At 60.5% G+C, this 12,500-nt stretch overlaps 2 non-coding genes across 2 annotated transcripts; both read left to right on the top strand.

Moving 5' to 3' along the window:
- Nucleotides 1-8,205: 8,205 nt before the first annotated feature.
- Nucleotides 8,206-10,020, top strand: LOC142792804 (small subunit ribosomal RNA). The gene has a single exon (XR_012891221.1). It is a non-coding gene; the product is annotated as a small subunit ribosomal RNA (ribosomal RNA).
- Nucleotides 10,021-11,739: 1,719 nt separating this feature from the next.
- Nucleotides 11,740-11,892, top strand: LOC142792805 (5.8S ribosomal RNA). Its single transcript, XR_012891222.1, has one exon. It is a non-coding gene; the product is annotated as a 5.8S ribosomal RNA (ribosomal RNA).
- Nucleotides 11,893-12,500: the final 608 nt, after the last annotated feature.

Below are 12,500 nucleotides of genomic sequence, written 5' to 3'. Positions count from 1 at the left end.
AAAGCCTATAGATGACGGTGTTGGAGGAAAAGAAAAATATCGAGAAAGCACTGCGGTGTGCCGTGCGTAGGGACGGGCGCGCGTGCCACATGCCGCCGAAATATGGGTGTCGGAGAAAACAGAGTGCCGCGCGTAACGAGGGGCGCGCGTGTTACAGAGAGATATGCCCAAACGCATGAAAGTGTACGCAGGTGTCCTAAGGCAGTTTTTTTTTTTTTTTCCTCATTTTGATGTCGCCCCGGCTGACGCGGTTTTCGTTTTTCCGTGCCGCCCCGGCTGACGCGGTTTTCGTTTTTCCGTGCCGCCCCGGCTGACGCAGTTTTTGCGCCGCCCCGGCTGACGCGGTTTTTGCGCCGCCCCGGCTGACGCGGTTTTCGCGCCGCCCCGGCTGACGCGGTTTTTGCGTCGCCCCGGCTGACGCGGTTCGGACTTTGCACTTTTTGGCTCACCCCGGCTGGCGGCCCACTCACTCGATCGCCAGGTCTGTTTGCCCCGGTGGTTCCACCGCCAGGCTTAAGCGCGAACTTTTTTTGTTTGTTTTCTTTTGATTAAGCGCAAGCTTTTTTCTTTGTTTTCTTTTGATTAAGCGCGGGCTTTTTTCTTTGTTTTTTTTTTTATTTCGCCCCGGCAGACGCGGTTTTTGCGCCGCCCCGGCTGACGCGGTTTTTGCCGCCCCGGCTGACGCAGTTCGGACTTAGCACTTTTCGGCTGTGCCTGGCTGGCGGCCCACTCACTCGATCGCCATGTCTGTTTGCCACAGTTTTCCCGGTGGTGCCGCACCCGGGCTCGCCCCGGCTGACGCAGTTTTCGCGCCGCCCCGGCTGACGCGGTTTCGTGCCGCCCCGGCAGACGCGGTTTTCGCGCCGCCCCGGCTGACGCGGTTTCGTGCCGCCCCGGCAGACGCAGTTCGGACTTAGCACTTTTCGGCTGTGCCTGGCTGGCGGCCCACTCACTCAATCGCCATGTCTGTTTGCCACAGTTTTCCCGGTGGTGCCGCACCCGGGCTCGCCCCGGCTGACGCAGTTTTCGCGCCGCCCCGGCTGACGCGGTTTCGTGCCGCCCCGGCAGACGCGGTTTTCGCGCCGCCCCGGCTGACGCGGTTTCGTGCCGCCCCGGCAGACGCAGTTCGGACTTAGCACTTTTCGGCTGTGCCTGGCTGGCGGCCCACTCACTCGATCGCCATGTCTGTTTGCCACAGTTTTCCCGGTGGTGCCGCACCCGGGCTCGCCCCGGCAGACGCGTTTTTTTTTTTCTTTCGCCCCGGCTGACGCAGTTTTCGCGCCGCCCCGGCTGACGCGGTTTCGTGCCGCCCCGGCAGACGCGGTTTTTTGCGCCGCCCCGGCTGACGCGGTTTTTGCCGCCCCGGCTGACGCAGTTCGGACTTAGCACTTTTCGGCTGTGCCTGGCTGGCGGCCCACTCACTCGATCGCCATGTCTGTTTGCCACAGTTTTCCCGGTGGTGCCGCACCCGGGCTCGCCCCGGCTGACGCAGTTTTCGCGCCGCCCCGGCTGACGCGGTTTCGTGCCGCCCCGGCAGACGCGGTTTTCGCGCCGCCCCGGCTGACGCGGTTTCGTGCCGCCCCGGCAGACGCAGTTCGGACTTAGCACTTTTCGGCTGTGCCTGGCTGGCGGCCCACTCACTCGATCGCCATGTCTGTTTGCCACAGTTTTCCCGGTGGTGCCGCACCCGGGCTCGCCCCGGCAGACGCGTTTTTTTTTTCTTTCGCCCCGGCTGACGCAGTTTTCGCGCCGCCCCGGCTGACGCGGTTTCTTGCCGCCCCGGCAGACGCGGTTTTTTTGCGCCGCCCCGGCTGACGCGGTTTTTGCCGCCCCGGCTGACGCAGTTCGGACTTGGCACTTTTTGGCTGAGCCTGGCTGGTGGCCCACTCACTCGATCGCCATGTCTGTTAGCCACAGTTTTCCCGGTGGTGCCGCACCCGGGCTCGCCCCGGCTGACGCAGTTTTCGCGCCGCCCCGGCAGACGCGGTTTTCGCGCCGCCCCGGCTGACGCGGTTTTTGCCGCCCCGGCTGACGCAGTTCGGACTTGGCACTTTTTGGGCTGAGCCTGGCTGGCGGCCCACTCACTCGATCGCCATGTCTGTTTGCCACAGTCTTCCCGGTGGTGCCGCACCCGGGCTCGCCCCGGCAGACGCGTTTTTTTTTCTTTCGCCCCGGCAGACGTGGTTCCCCCCCCCCCCCCCTTTTCGCTCGCCCCGGCTGACGAGGTTTTCGCGCCGCCCCGGCTGACGCAGTTTTCGCGCCGCCCCGGCTGACGCGGTTTCGTGCCGCCCCGGCTGACGCGGTTTTCGCGCCGCCCCGGCTGACGCGGTTTTTGCGTCGCCCCGGCTGACACGGTTCGGACTTTGCACTTTTCGGCTGTGCCTGGCTGGCGGCCCACTCACTCGATCGCCATGTCTGTTTGCCACAGTTTTCCCGGTGGTGCCGCACCCGGGCTTGCCCCGGCAGACGCGTTTTTTTTTTTTTCTTTTCGCCCCGGCTGACGCAGTTTTCGCCCCGCCCCGGCTGACGCGGTTTCGTGCCGCCCCGGCAGACGCGGTTTTTTGCGCCGCCCCGGCTGACGCGGTTTTTGCCGCCCCGGCTGACGCAGTTCGGACTTTGCACTTTTTGGCTGAGCCTGGCTGGCGGCCCACTCACTCGATCGCCATGTCTGTTTGCCACAGTTTTCCCGGTGGTGCCGCACCCGGGCTCGCCCCGGCAGACGCGTTTTTTTTTTCCTTCGCCCCGGCAGACGTGGTTCCCCCCCCCCTCCGTCTTTCTTTTTGTTTTTTTTTTCGCCGCGGCTGAAGTGGATTTTTCGGTGCCTCGACGCCCCGGTAGTCGCGGTTTTTCCGTTTCCGCACGGCCCCGGCTGACGCTGCTCGGTCACAGTCGCCTTTTGTGAGGATTGCAGACTTCTTGAGCGCGGGTGTTTTTTTTTTGTTGTTGTTGTTGTTTTATTACGCATTCGCTCCAGCAGACGCTGTTTAGACTTTTTGTTTCCTCTTTTATCCTGCGACGAGGTGACGAGGTTTATTCGGTGCCCCGCCGCCCCGGCTGAAGTGATTTTTCCTGTCCCGTGCCGCCCCGGCTGACGCGGTTGGGACTTCGCGTTTGTTCGGCCGCCACGGGTTTTGGCGCACTCGCTCGGTTGCTTGTTGTTGCCACTTGTTGCGAACCCAGGTTTCTTGAGCGAGCGCGGGCGTTTTTTCTTCCTTTCTTTCTTTGTTCTATGTGTTAGCGAATCGGCCTTTAATATCACACGAGGACTCACAACCAACAATTTTCAGTTTGAAGTGTAAAAAATCTGCAGGTGTTGACGTAACTGACTTGCCCCGTACCCTTGAGTACATCCATGAAGTTCTCGTAGTACTACTAAATCGCATTATTCCAAGTGGAGAAATTCCCATAAACTTGCAAACCTCTACACGAAAATCGGTGCGCGTGATAAAGTTGAAAATTATCGTCCGATATCAAATGTGCCTTCTATAACACAAATTCTAGGAAAAAAAAAAAAAAACACTTGTTCGCCGTTTTCTGCGCCGTGACTGGCAGCACTCCGGCGAAGCGAAACGGGGTCGATTCGAGCACGATATCGGCGTCTTTCGACGTGCTCGCCGGCGACCGTCGCACGAGTACGTCGCACGAGCGCGTCTGCCGGGGCGCCGTTTGCGAAGCCGACGCAAAAGTGGGAACCGCCGCTCGGATGATCGCCGCTTTCGGCAGAGTGAGTGTTGGCACTCCGGGGAAGCGAAACAGCGTGAATGCGCCCACGAAATCGGCGTATTTTGAAGTGCCCGCCGGCGACCGTCGCACGAGTACGGTAAACCGCGTCAGCCGGGGCGTAGTTCGGGACGCCGACGAAAAAGTGGGAAGCGCAACTCGGATCTTCGCCGTTTTTGCAGGAGTGAGTGGCGGCCCTCCTGCGAGACCAAGAAGCATCGATTCGTGCACGAATTCGGCGCCTTTCGACGTGATCGCCGGCGACCGTCGCTCGAGTAGGGCAAACCGCGTCTGCCGGGGCGGGCTTCGGGACGCCGATGCGAAAGTGGGAAACGCTGCTCGGATGTTCGCCGTTTTTGGCCGAGTGAGTGCTGGCACTCGGGCGAAGCCAAACGGGGCCGATTACGGCACGATATCGGCGTCTTTCGACGTGCCCGGCGGCGACCGTCGCACGAGTACGGTAAACCGCGTCAGCCCGGGCGGAGTTCGGGACGCCGATGCGAAAGTGGAGAACGCCGCTCGGATCTTCGCCGTTTTTGGAGGAGTGAGTGGCGGCACTCCGGAGAAGCCAAGGAGCGCCAATTAGCGCACGATATCGGCGTCTTTCGACGCGCTCGCCGGCGACCGTCGAACGAGTAGGGCAAACCGCGTCTGCCGGGGCGGGGTTTACGACGCCGACGCAAAAGTGGGAACCGCCGCTCGGATGTTGGCCGTTTTTGGCAGAGTGAGTGCTGGCACACCGGCGACGCGAAAGAGCGCGAAAGCGCCCACGAAAGTGGCGTATTTGGACGTGCTTGACGGCGACCGCTGCAGGAGTACGAAAAACCACGTCAGCCGGGGCGAGCGACCCACGGCGGTCTGGGTGCTTATCGCTGCTATTATAGGGGCACCCCGGCAGACGCAGAAAAAAAAAATTTTTTTTCGACCTTCTTTTTTGCTGGTCGAGCTCGGGTAACCCAGGTCGCAATGGGAGCCGCGCACGAAAGCGGCGTCGCGAGACGCGTTCGCGGTCGCTAGTCGCACGAGCTCGGCAACCGCGTCAGCCGGCGCGGAGTTCGGGATGCCGACGGCTAAGTGGGTACCGCTGCTCGGATGTTCGCCGTTTTTGGCCGAGTGAGTGCTGGCACTCCGGCGAAGCGAAACGGGGCCGATTCGGGCACGATATCGGCGTATTTCGACGTGCTCGCCGGCGACCGTCGCACGAGTACGGCAAAGCGCGTCTGCCGGGGCGAGGTTTGCGATGCCGACGAAAAAGTGGGAAGCGCCGCTCGGATCTTCGCCGTTTTTGCAGGAGTGAGTGGCGGCCCTCCTGCGAGACCAAGAAGCATCGACTCGCGCACGATATCGGTGTCTTTCGACGTGCCCGCCGGCCACCGCCGCACGAGTACGGCAAACCGCGTATGCCGGGGCGGGGTTGGCGACGCCGACGCAAAAGTGGGAACCGCCACTAGGATGTTCGCCGTTTTTGGCAGAGTGAGTGCTGGCACACCGGCGACGCGAAAGAGCGCGAAAGCGCCCACGAAAGTGGCGTATTTGGACGTGCTTGACGGCGACCGCTGCAGGAGTACGAAAAACCACGTCAGCCGGGGCGAGCGACCCACGGCGGTCTGGGTGCTTATCGCTGCTATTATTGGGGCACCCCGGCAGACGCAGAAAAAAAAAATTTTTTTTCGACCTTCTTTTTTGCTGGTCGAGCTCGGGTAACCCAGGTCGCAATGGGAGCCGCGCACGAAAGCGGCGTCGCGAGACGCGTTCGCGGTCGCTAGTCGCACGAGCTCGGCAACCGCGTCAGCCGGCACGGAGTTCGGGATGCCGACGGCTAAGTGGGTACCGCTGCTCGGATGTTCGCCGTTTTTGGCCGAGTGAGTGCTGGCACTCCGGCGAAGCGAAACGGGGCCGATTCGGGCACGATATCGGCGTATTTCGACGTGCTCGCCGGCGACCGTCGCACGAGTACGGCAAAGCGCGTCTGCCGGGGCGAGGTTTGCGATGCCGACGAAAAAGTGGGAAGCGCCGCTCGGATCTTCGCCGTTTTTGCAGGAGTGAGTGGCGGCCCTCCTGCGAGACCAAGAAGCATCGACTCGCGCACGATATCGGTGTCTTTCGACGTGCCCGCCGGCCACCGCCGCACGAGTACGGCAAACCGCGTATGCCGGGGCGGGGTTGGCGACGCCGACGCAAAAGTGGGAACCGCCACTAGGATGTTCGCCATTTTTGGCAGAGTGAGTGCTGGCACTCCGGCGAAGCGAAAGAGCGCGAATGCGCCCACGAAAGTGGCGTGTTTGGACGTGCTTGACGACGACCACCGCAGGAAAACGAAAAACCACGTCAGCCGGGGCGAGCGACCCATGGCGGTCTGGGTGCTTATCGCTGCTATTATAGGGGCACCCCGGCAGACGCAAAAAAAAAAAAAATTTTTTTTCGACATTCTTTCTTGCTCGTCGACCTCGGGTGACCCAGGTCGCAGTGGGAGCCGCGCACGAAAGCGGCGTCGCGAGACGGCTTCGCGGTCGCTAGTCGCACGAGCTCGGCAACCGCGTCTGCCGGGGCGGAGTTCGGGACGCCGACGGCTAAGTGGGAACCGCCGCTCGGATGTTCGCCGTTTGTGGCCGAGTGAGTGCTGGCACTCCGGCGAAGCCAAACGGGGCCGATTCCGGCACGATATCGGCGTCTTTCTACGTGCTCGCCGGCGACCGTCGCACGAGTACGGCAAAGTGCGTCTGCCGGGGCGGGGTTTGCGACGCGTACGCAATAGTGAGAACCGTCGCTCGGATGTTCGTCGTCTTTCGCCGAGCCAGTGCTGGCACTCCGGCGAAGCCGAACGGAGCCGATTCGGGCACGATATCGGCGTCTTTCCACGTGCTCGCCGGCGACCGTCGCACGAGTACGGTAAACCGCGTCAGCCGGGGCGGAGTTCGGGACGCCGATGCGAAAGTGGGAAGCGCCGCTCGGATCTTCGCCGTTTTTGGAGGAGTCAGTGGCGGCACTCCGGTGAAGCCAAGGTGCGCCAATTCGCGCACGATATCGGCGTCTTTCGACGTGCCCGCCAGCCACCGTCGCACGAGTACGGCAAACCTCGTCTGCCGGGGCGGGGTTTGCGACGCCGACGCAAAAGTGGGAACCGCCGCTCGGATGTTCGCCGTTTTTGGCAGAGTGAGTGCTGGCACTCCGGCGAAGCGAAAGAGCGTGAATGCGCCCACGAAAGTAGCGTATTTGGACGTGCTTGACGGCGACCGCCGCAGGAGTACGAAAAACCACGTCAGCCGGGGCGAGCGACCCACGGCGGTCTGGGTGCTTATCGCTGCTATTATAGGGGCACCCCGGCAGACGCAGAAAGAAAAAAAAAAAAATGGGGACATGGCGTGCGTCACCGTGCGGCTTCGCAGCGTTGCCGAAGTCGCCGAGCCCTTCGACTGAGCCGAACGGCGGACAGGGAACGTTGGTCGGCCGTTCTAACCTGTCGGTGCCACGCCGAGACGTCGTTAAGGAAAACCGCGTCGTGGGCCTCTACGACGCCGTCGAGTCGTTGTACGTTTGGTGTCCAGCGTGTCGGCGGCGAGTAGCGGACACGTCGTTCACGACTTCGGTCTTTCGCAGTCGACGCGAACTTGCGGAGAGTCGTGGTGCCTCACGTTTTCGGCAGAAACCGCGGCGGAATTTTCCCGTGCGTGCGCGCACGACCTCGGTGCTGTGCCGTCAGCGTAGTGTTGCACAAACTCGTGGCCTACCCAAGGTGCGGTACGTTTGCGGCCGTATCCTCGGTGGGAATTTCGTGAGTAGGGTCGCAAATTCTACGACCTCGGCGGGTTTGAGAGCGACGTAGACTTGTGGCACGCTCAACGTGCCACACGTTTCGGGGCACACCCGCGGTGAAATTTTCTCGAGTACGCTCGTATTAGTGCCCAAGGAGGTCTGGGTACTTATCGCTGCTATTATGTGGGGGTTCTCGTGAGCGGCGTACGCGAAAGCGACCGGGTGTCTGATATGCGGCGGGCTTCGGCCTCGTCAAGCGTGTCCTCGGGTCTGCTCCAGGGGAATCCACGGCAGTCGTCTGCAGCCTCATCCGCTTGATGCGTTAGGGGCTGGTTGTCGGACGGTGCCGTTTTACCACGATATCGAGGTGTGTTCCGTGTCGTCCTCGGGCGATTCAGATGCGAAAGCGCCGAAGACGCGGGCGTGACCCGTCGTCTGGCGGCTTTGCAGTCTCGGCTCCGTTGCTAGTTCCGGCCGGTCCACCGACAGTGCAGCGGGCTTGGGCAACCCGCACGGCGCGACCGAGTCGATGCAACGAAAAAGAGCGAGCATGAACGTGCTTCTTGCCGCACGGCTCCCACTCGTCTTTCGGGAAGGTTGTGCCGTAGCGAGCTCGAACGCCGTCATCTCGGAGTGCAAAATAAGCGTGTTGGGGCGCCTGAAGGTGGCCTCCGCCGCACACAGACTGCGTCCGCCCCGCCGAAGGCGAGGACGGACGCGCAGTCGAACGATTACCTGGTTGATCCTGCCAGTAATCATATGCTTGTCTCAAAGATTAAGCCATGCATGTCTAAGTACATGCCGAAATAAGGCGAAACAGCGAATGGCTCATTAAATCAGTTATGGTTCCTTAGATCGTTTCTTCCTACTTGGATAACTGTGGCAATTCTAGAGCTAATACATGCAGTGAGCCTGGAGCCCTTTGGGTAACGGGTGCTTTTATTAGACCAAGATCGATCGGGTTTCGGCCCGTATTGTGTGGTGACTCTGGATAACTTTGTGCTGATCGCATGGCCACGAGCCGGCGACGTTTCTTTCAAGTGTCTGCCTTATCAACTTTCGATGGTAGGTTACTTGCTTACCATGGTTGTTACGGGTAACGGAGAATCAGGGTTCGATTCCGGAGAGGGAGCCTGAGAAACGGCTACCACATCCAAGGAAGGCAGCAGGCGCGCAAATTACCCACTCCCGGCACGGGGAGGTAGTGACGAAAAATAACAATACGGGACTCTTTTGAGGCCCCGTAATTGAAATGAGTACACTCTAAATCCTTTAACGAGGATCAATTGGAGGGCAAGTCTGGTGCCAGCAGCCGCGGTAATTCCAGCTCCAATAGCGTATACTAAAGCTGCTGCGGTTAAAAAGCTCGTAGTTGGATCTCAGTTCCAGACGAGTAGTGCATCTACCCGATGCGACGGCTCGGACTGAACATCATGCCGGTTCTTTCTTGGTGCACTTCATTGTGTGCCTCGAGATGGCCGGTGCTTTTACTTTGAAAAAATTAGAGTGCTCAACGCAGGCGAGTCGCCTGAATAAACTTGCATGGAATAATAGAACAAGACCTCGTTTCTGTTCTGTTGGTTTTTGGAATACGAGGTAATGATTAAGAGGGACGGACGGGGGCATTCGTATTGCGGCGCTAGAGGTGAAATTCTTGGACCGTCGCAAGACGAACTACTGCGAAAGCATTTGCCAAGAATGTTTTCATTGATCAAGAACGAAAGTCAGAGGTTCGAAGGCGATCAGATACCGCCCTAGTTCTGACCATAAACGATGCCAACCAGCGATCCGCCTGAGTTACTCAAATGACTCGGCGGGCAGCTTCCGGGAAACCAAAGTATTTGGGTTCCGGGGGAAGTATGGTTGCAAAGCTGAAACTTAAAGGAATTGACGGAAGGGCACCACCAGGAGTGGAGCCTGCGGCTTAATTTGACTCAACACGGGAAAACTTACCCGGCCCGGACACTGGGAGGATTGACAGATTGAGAGCTCTTTCTTGATTCGGTGGATGGTGGTGCATGGCCGTTCTTAGTTGGTGGAGCGATTTGTCTGGTTAATTCCGATAACGAACGAGACTCTAGCCTATTAAATAGGTGCGGGGTTCCCAGCACCTTACAACCTTCTTAGAGGGACAAGCGGCTCCTAGCCGCACGAAACAGAGCAATAACAGGTCTGTGATGCCCTTAGATGTCCGGGGCCGCACGCGCGCTACACTGAAGGAAGCAGCGTGTCTTTATCCCTGTCTGAAAAGACTGGGTAACCCGTGGAACTTCTTTCGTGATTGGGATAGGGGCTTGCAATTGTTCCCCTTGAACGAGGAATTCCCAGTAAGCGCGAGTCATAAGCTCGCGTTGATTACGTCCCTGCCCTTTGTACACACCGCCCGTCGCTACTACCGATTGAATGATTTAGTGAGGTCTTCGGACCGATGTCCGGCGCGGCCTTTCGGTTGCGCCGGTCTGTTGGAAAGATGACCAAACTTGATCATTTAGAGGAAGTAAAAGTCGTAACAAGGTTTCCGTAGGTGAACCTGCGGAAGGATCATTAACGGATTGTGAAGGGTGAGCGCCTCAGCTGCGTCTGCGCCCGACACTTTCTGCCGCTGACCCCGTTTGGACGCGGGGTCGGCTTTTCCCCACGGGGCTGCCTGAATGTGGAGCGGCACCCCGTGACAAATTGTTGCGCCCAGCGGACGCCAACACCGCGACCTTGGACGGTCGGCCAGGTGGCGGACGCGGGTACAAACGGCGCAACGCACTCATAGGTCGGCTTTCGACCCGCCACTGCACCGTGGCTCGAAGCGCTCGAAATGCGCGACCCGACCGCTGCGGGACCGCCTAGTACTGTAAACAGGAGCGGCGGAGCGCGAACGGCGAGTCGTGGTTACGTCGGTAGAAGGCGAGGCTGCGCGTTCCCGAAACGCCAGCCGAGTGCCCTCCCGACCGTTCGAGCGTGCAAGAACGAGACCCGACAATCGCGCGGCGACTGCCAAGTACGAGAGGAACGGCACAAGCGTCGGCGGTCGGTCAAGGAACTGGCGATGTGACGGGTCCGCTGTGCACCAGTGCATACCGTCCCGCCGTCCGCGGCAAGCGCCTCCGCGTCCTCGGGTGACGGAGGCTGCCGGTCGGTTCTTGCAGGCGAGGGATCTCGCTGGCACCGGTTCGCGTTGACGCGCGGCCGGTCATGGCACGGCGATGCGACGGCCGAGGTGCGCAGTACTCGATGGAGGAACCGCACGCTCCGATGACCGTCCCGCCCTCCGCGGCGTATGCGTACCGACCGTAATGGTTGCAGCAGCGCCGGCCGGCTTTTGAATTCGCCACACGAAACACGGTGCGAGATCGCGGTTAGGGGAGCGTCGACGTTGCCAGGCGTTTTGCTTGCTGCCGAGGGAAAGGCGGCACGGCCACGTCGCGCTCGTCGCGATTAGCGGGTCTGCGCGCTTTGGGAAGGTGCCGCAACGACTTGCCGAAAGAGGAAGCACGGAAGAACGAGGGACTTGGACGTCCCGACAATTGAACGCACTTGCGGCCAGGCCCTTGCTGGCTTCGTTCTTCCGCCTCGAGTAGGCTCGTACGCGGCTCCGGCGCCGAAAGTGGTCCTTGGCACCGACTTCGGTGGACGTGGGAAGTGCCGCGCAAGTACGGCGCGCCTGGCTCCACCTGTTGGCTAAAGTAGGCAGCCGGATCGGCATTTTGGTGTGCGGTGGCAAACCGTGGATGCGAAAAAAGCTTGTGCGATTTCGTGGAACAAAAAGCGGGGGTCCCCCTTTTTATGCGGAGGAGACCGACCCGCCTGCCGTGGTGAACCGCGACGCCACGGTAAAAACGGGAGAGGCTTGTCGATGGGACCGTGCATCCCGCGCTCCACGGAGGCCGGGAGGCGGCCGCCCGAGGAAATGTGTAGCCGTCGAGGCCCGCATCTGCGTGCACTCTTATCCAAATGGGTGTACCGCAGGCATTTTCTGGTTAGGCGGGCCAATGAGAGCGAGCACACAACGATACCTACGGGTCCGGCTTGGAGAACCGGCTTCGACGCCTCCCGAGTATTTATAGAGGGGTGGACCACGAAAGCACTCGCAAGTAGCGAAAGCGAAACGCCGTCCGAAACACACCGTTTGCTCGATTTGCGGCAGCCGAAAAAGGCGCGGCAGAGTTTTGGAGTCCAAGCGTGCGCTGAAAAGCGCCCTTCTTGGCCACTGTTTGGCCGAGTGCCAGAAACGTTTGGTTTTGACTGTACGGAATTGAACAAACACTTTTTCACGACTCTAAGCGGTGGATCACTCGGTTCTCGGGTCGATGAAGAACGCAGCCAGCTGCGAGACTTGGTGTGAATTGCAGGACACACTGAGCACTGATTCTTTGAACGCACATTGCGGCCTTGGGTCTTCCCTTGGCTTCGTCTGTCTGAGGGTCGGATCACATATCAAGAGAGCCTTCGGCGCACAAGGGAACGTGAGCCGTCGACTCGTTTTGACCGCGTCGGCAACACGGACAGCACGCTGAACACCTCACAGCGAGCGCCAACAGCGGCCACTCAAGGGCGAGACGGTGGCGACCGTCGTGCCAGAGCCCAACCGAAACGGGGGCGACCGACTGCATTGAGGATGTGGCACCTCGTTGAGACCGCCGCAGGACTTCGAGTCGGAAGGAAGCCTGCAGGGAAAGTGCGGTCGAGGTTGCGTACTCCTCTCTGCGACCGGGCGCGCAAGAGCTGCGAGAGCCACGGACGCGCAACTTTAACGCACGGTAAACACGAGGAGCGAAAGCCGGCCAGCAAAGCTTCTCCAGCCGTGCGCAAAGTGCGCGAGATCGCAGCCTTGCGTTGCGCTTGTTGCCCTCGAAGTAAGCAGGGTGTCCCGTAGACCGGGCGCTCGAACACGCTGCGGGGCCGTGCCTCCTCCAGGCTTTGCCGCGCGAACAGGGAACGTTCGCGCGCAAAGCGCAGGGAGGTGAGGAGGCTGCGCCCGACGTTTGCGGTTCGCTGCGTACGCGGTTGATGCGGAGAGCACGGCGCGACGACTT

This window comes from Rhipicephalus microplus, unplaced genomic scaffold (assembly GCF_043290135.1).
Source record: "Rhipicephalus microplus isolate Deutch F79 unplaced genomic scaffold, USDA_Rmic scaffold_245, whole genome shotgun sequence".
Classification (NCBI taxonomy): domain Eukaryota; kingdom Metazoa; phylum Arthropoda; class Arachnida; order Ixodida; family Ixodidae; genus Rhipicephalus; species Rhipicephalus microplus.
Note: the sequence above shows the minus strand (reverse complement) of the source record. Positions and strands in the feature narration are given on the sequence as shown.